The sequence below is a fragment of the Sapajus apella genome, unplaced genomic scaffold, assembly GCF_009761245.1.
Source record: "Sapajus apella isolate SASKATOON/1434 unplaced genomic scaffold, GSC_monkey_1.0 scaffold81, whole genome shotgun sequence".
Lineage (NCBI taxonomy): Eukaryota > Metazoa > Chordata > Mammalia > Primates > Cebidae > Sapajus > Sapajus apella.
This window is the reverse complement of record NW_022437021.1, coordinates 8,099,175-8,105,097: the sequence shown is the minus strand read 5'-3', so window position 1 is coordinate 8,105,097 and position 5,923 is coordinate 8,099,175. Positions and strand designations below refer to the sequence as shown.

The 5,923-nt window shown below is 34.7% G+C and overlaps 1 non-coding gene across 1 annotated transcript; it reads right to left on the bottom strand.

Annotated features, from left to right (window-relative positions):
• Window positions 1–703: 703 nt before the first annotated feature.
• LOC116533361 lies at window positions 704–844 on the bottom strand. The gene has a single exon (XR_004261248.1). It is a non-coding gene; the product is annotated as a U4 spliceosomal RNA (small nuclear RNA).
• Window positions 845–5,923: the final 5,079 nt, after the last annotated feature.

The following is a 5,923-nucleotide window of genomic DNA, read 5'->3' as shown; positions in this document are numbered from 1 at the left end:
GTCAGCTGAGGACTGTGGCCTGGACTCACCCTGTAGATTTTTTATTTGGCATAGATAATATTTTATACCTTTGAACCAATATTTAAAAGCTACATGATTTTAGGTTGACTCTTAAAGTGCAAGTGAACAGTATTTATGCTGTTTCTTTATTGTCAAATAATGTGCTAGGATTAGGTTTCTTTTCTATGGGAACAATGTCACCATACTTGGGTTGCTTCTAGGAGAAACATTTCTAGCATCTTTATACCCTTTGCATCATAATACTAGCATGTAAAATTCCCCTTCTCCCAGAATTTTTTCCTTCTATTCTTGTATTTCTTGCTCCAGTCTGGATTAGATACTCTCCAGGTCTGCTGCATATGAGGATGCTCCATTTTTCTGAAACTCCTACTATTTGGAGGCTGTATCCTCTGGAATGTTCTTTTGTCTCTTCTCATTCACATTTTCTGCCGTGCTTTCTTTCCTACACTTTAAAATATGTTATTTCTCTTTCATTTTAGCAATATTAATATAAATCCATAACAATGCATTCACATACTCTAGTTGATACTTTTATCAGAAATTTCTCTTCTGCTTCCCTAGTGATCTGTTTTTCTCTGATGTTAAATTTTCTATTTTCTTATTTTGGTCATTATTCTCTTTCATGATTTGATTCTTTTCTTTTCTTTCTTTTCTTTTCTTTTGCTTTTTTAAAAATTATCAGTCTCCGTAGAGACTGTCAAAAACTGCCAGTGCCGACTGTATTGCAAGTAGTCACGGTGGGGTATTGGGAAAAGTTTTCAATTAGCAATAATCGCGCCTCGGATAAACCTCATTGGCTACGATCCTGCCACTGCGCAAAGCTTCTCTTCTGATACGTAATGATCTTTGGTTGGAATGGCGATTAGGTGGAGGGGTGAGTGGGTGGTTTGGGGGATTCTTTGCTATTATGTAAATAGGTGTGTTTTTCTTTTAGGTCTCCACCTTAATTGGTATTCTGACTAGGAGCTCTCTATGGAATGAGGCATGGGACTGCCAGTGCATGACTTTTTCTTTTATCCTTAGAGTTTGGTGGATGTAGTCTGATTGTTCTCAGCATCAGGATTCACTTCTTGCTAGTATGTCTTATTTATTGATTTATTTAGCACTGGCTGAAAATCTAACAACTACATATTCCCTAGACTCCACAACAGCCATGATTTTGGGAGTAAAGTAGGTTCTGTGCATTAGATACAATTGTATCATATTTGTAAAGTAGAAGAGAGGAAAAAAAACCCATCTTCCTGCTGTCATTTTGTTCCTTTCAGCTGGCAATAAAGGTGTCAGAGATGTATCTCTGCAGGAATGTTCCAATCTCCAATCTCCAGCTTTCTCTTTGTCAGAGTGTGGGCAGGCACTCTTTACTGAGTCCTGTATTTTGATCTGGGAGTTCATGAGCTCCATAGTTTCCATAGTTCCACTTGCTACAGTAGTAGCAATTGCTCTTGTGGATCACTTCTGTACTGCTCTGGAAATCATTTCTGAAAGGCAATTGTAGATCTTGCTGCTCCATCACTTCCATTGATTTTATAATCACCGAATTCCCTTTATTTAATCTTGAGTTGATCTAAAAAAAAAAAAAAATCCATAGTTGTTTTTGTTTCGGTACTGACATCAGACAGACACAATGAGACCGTAGGGTACTGGAAATCAGGCTGCAGGGCCTTAAATGTCAGAATGGGGAAAATAAAGAAATTATCAGGAAAACATTTGCAGTAGTTTTCCTGATAATTTCTTTGGAGAGGAGCCATTTAGGATTGGTATAAGGCTTAGATAAAATCCTGATGCCTATGTCTGAGTTGAAATGAGGAAGAATAGAGGGACATCTACTCCAGTTTTTCTGTTCACATGTCTTCAGTTAATTTTGCTATTTTCAAACCTATATCTCACTCCTAGCCTCCATTACACCTGCTGCTTTTGGGTTTCCATGAACAGATTAGGCAACTTTGGCCTTATAGTTCTTATACAGTATGTTCTCTCCTGTTTTTATCAAGAAATGCTCCATTATCTTTCCATCTTCCAAAAATTTGTTGAACTTCTTGACATACTAGTGACACTCCACAAGCATATTCCTGATGGTTATGTCTATATTTTTATTTCATTAGAATGTATGGAGACAGATGCTTTTTTCAATCTGGATCTTTAGCCAGGGTCTTATTTGAATTACCTGATCTACTAGTTTCAGAAGCAGAAGCTGAAGAAGAAATGCTTTCTATCATAAAAGTGATATATCTAGCCATTTAATATGTTAAATACTTTCTAAATTGTAATAATTGTGAAGTTTTTAAAAGCAATCTTTTTAAAGCTTATACCATTTTTCTCCTAAGAGAAAAAATGTTTTAAACTCTTCAATGTTTTATTCCTGGCAGACAAGCAAACATGATCATTTTCTATTTAAACTTACTCATCAAAATTGGAAAAACATAGGTTTTTCAGTTAGAAGAAAACTCGTATGCAAATTTTGATGTTACCAGTTATAACTTTGGAAGGTGAAGAAAATTATTCCTTCTGAGCTTCAGTTTTTAAAACATTTTAAAATGTGGGTATGAATGTTTACTATGCAATAGTCAAGTAAGAATTAAATATTATGAGATAGACAAATGAAGATGACTACTATAGTGCCTACTATCTAGTACTTGTTCACCTTTTTTTAAAAAAAATGCTCTCCTTTGGATAACTAGAAAAGTTTCTAAAAGTGACTTTCTTATTGTTGCTTCATGAACATAAAGATGTCCTTGAAGCATAGGAAAATCAAGTACATAGAAAAATCTGCTAAGAACATGGAGAGTGAAGTTTACTGTTTTGCCCCAGGAAGGCACCTTGATAATACATACAGAGATAAAATAGTTTAATATCTTTAAATTGTGCTAGATAATAGAGACAACCATGGATGAAAAGTTCTAAGATGCATTACCAAACCACTAGTCTGAAATTTTTAAAAGAAAATTGTAATCAAGATAATAAAGTATGCTGAATCTCAAAGAGATCCCTAGCTTTCCTTCTAATTCATTATCCTGAGCATTGAGTGACTTGTCATAGCTTCTGAAAGTTGTATAAAATCTATAATTTTGGAGACATAATTGAGGAAAGGATGGTATAAAGGATAAAGATCTATGTGACCTTCTTTTATAATTTTACTCTGAGTTTTCTTTTAAAAGTATTTTTAAAAATATTTCTCTTTGGGAAAAGTGGCATTGAAAGTCATCATCAGCATATGGTGATTATAATACTAAAAGATAAGTTTTTATTTTCTACTGTGACTTGGCCATCTAAATAAAATACTAGTTTCTAGTATTATTAATCTTAATGTCTTTAGGCATAACGAAATGTTCAGTCATAAACAAATAGACCACTACTCTCTGATTTATCTTAAATTAAATAAGCCAATGAAAATGAAGTCCCTACTTCCAAGGTAACAACCCAGTAAGAGGTGGACCAAGAAAGAATATGACCTGGTTTTAACGGTTAGGAGAGCTGGTACAAATACTTTTTAGACCTCTAATCAGGAAATATTGCTTCTGAGACCACTGCTTTTTTTTTTTTTAATGTTATGTTTAAGATATGAATGAACTCCTTTGACTTCTCCCTTACGTACACAAACAGTTTGAGCAGGCCAAAATAATTACAGCATGAGCTAAGCACAATTGATAAAACATAAGGCCAAAGCAAGAATACCTGAGTCCCGATGAGATTGTACAAGTTTCCAGAGAGGGGAAAAACAAAAATAAGGGCAGAAACAAAAACAAAATTTCCTTTAAAAGATCAATAATAAGAGTGATATTAGACTTCTTAGTAGTACTGAAAGTTAGAAGGCTGTATTGACATTGCCTGGTGGAAATTATTTCCAATCTAGAATTCTGTACTATCAATCAAAGGTAAACATAAAAATATTTTCAGACACACAAGATGTGGAAAAAATCTTACATCTATCCTTTCCTAGGAAGCTGCTGAAGCATATGCTCCCCCAAAGCAGGGAGTAAACCAAGAAAAAGAGAATATATGGTATCTAGGAAATGGAACATTTAGTATAAGGGAAAGGTAAAGAGAATTCCTAGGATAACAGCAAAGGAGAATGAAAGGAAGATAACTAGAAAGCAACCTGACCAGGCTAAGCAAGTAAGAGGTGTCTGGAAGAGATGTCCCTGTGAAGATGGAATTGTTAGGATTCCTGATGTGTTGGGATATATTGAATAAAGATTTGTATAACTGGGGTAATTTTTAGGGATGAAGAATAATAATTACATAAAAATTAGATCAATAAAAATAGTACTTTGTGTAAGAATGGGAAAGTATATATATTATACTACATGGATCAGTCATAAATAGCATTTGCTTAATTATAATAAAGAAATATCTGCCAGAGACCCAAGAAACAGCAATGTGCATCAACCTGTCTTATTTTAATTTCTTAGTACACCAAAGTTTACTGCTAATGGCTTGTAAATGTTGAGCATATTTCAATAAGCTATTTATAATATGTACATAGGTAATTACTCATCAATTATTATTTTTATTATTATCTTTAAAGAGAGGGTCTCAGTATGTTGCCCAGGCTGAAGTGCAGTGGCACAATCATAGCTCATGAAACTCCTGGGCTCAAGGAATCTCCCCACCTCAGCTTCCTGAGTGGCTAGAACTATGAGCTTATACTGCCACACCCAATTAATTTAAAAATTGTTTTAGAGACTGGATCTCACTGTGTTGTCCTGGTTGGTCTAGAACTGCTGGGGTTGCAGACTTGAGCCATTATATCTGGCCAATTATTTCTTATGATCCAAGTATAATTTTAGAGATACCGAGCCAATGACCAACTCTTTGAGGATCTATGTTACATATTCAAGGTGGATATCTTAAGTATCTATATATAATAAATAATTGCTGATAATTAAAAACGTTTTAAGTGGATACTCATAAATACAACAGTGCATGCTTTTATTGTTTACGTTGATGAAAGTGATTTTTTTTAAAAAGAGTCAATGCATTTCCATTTTGCCTGTTCATAAAATATTGGCATTTACTACAACAGAGAAGATGAAAAATTGCAAATAATTTTCATCAAGACACTAAGTAAAAGAGAAAGTGCTGTAAGGGGATGCTGTACCAAATACTGCATTAAAGCATAGCAACCATAAATATCTGTGGCTGGTAAATGGAGGCAATGGGCATGTACTCCTGATTTTATGCCTAAAGTAATATAATAATTTAAGACAATGCTTCTACTACCATATAATAATTTTTCCTTTTTTTTTTTGAGACATAGTTTTGCTCTGTCACCCAGGCTGGAGTGCAGTGGTGCAATCTCCGCTCACTGCAATCTCCGCCTCCCAGGTTCAAGTGATCCTCCGAGATTGAAGTGAGTAGCTGGGACTACAGGCATGTGCCACCATACCCAGCTAATTTTTTGTATCTTTAGTAAAGATGGGGTTGGACCATGCTGGCCAGGGTGGTCTCGAATTCCTGACCTCTGCCTGCCTCGGCCTCCCAAAGTGCTGGGATTATAGGCATGAGCCACTGCGCCCAGCCTTTTCTGTCTGTTTTCTAATCAGATTTCTTTTGGCTACCTTATTTTAAAAATGTAGTGAATTAAAGCAACATAAAAAAGGTGAACTTAGGAAGCTAGAGTAGTATAATCCTGTTATAAATCTAGTGGTTTGACCATTTTAATTATAGACAAAAGACTCTTGGTTGACTTTCTAAAAAAAAACCCACATTACTTTCATTTTTGAAGTATAAAATGCAATATTAAGCCTTTTCTCAAGAAACTATTAAGAGAGCACTTAGTGGAGAGTGTGCAAAAACTGTATTTTTGAGTACGAATGTCACTTGAACTAAAGCATGTGAAGAAAATGTGCACATTTTTCTTCATTTAAGGACTCATGCATGGTAAAAATGTATGACTTTTTTT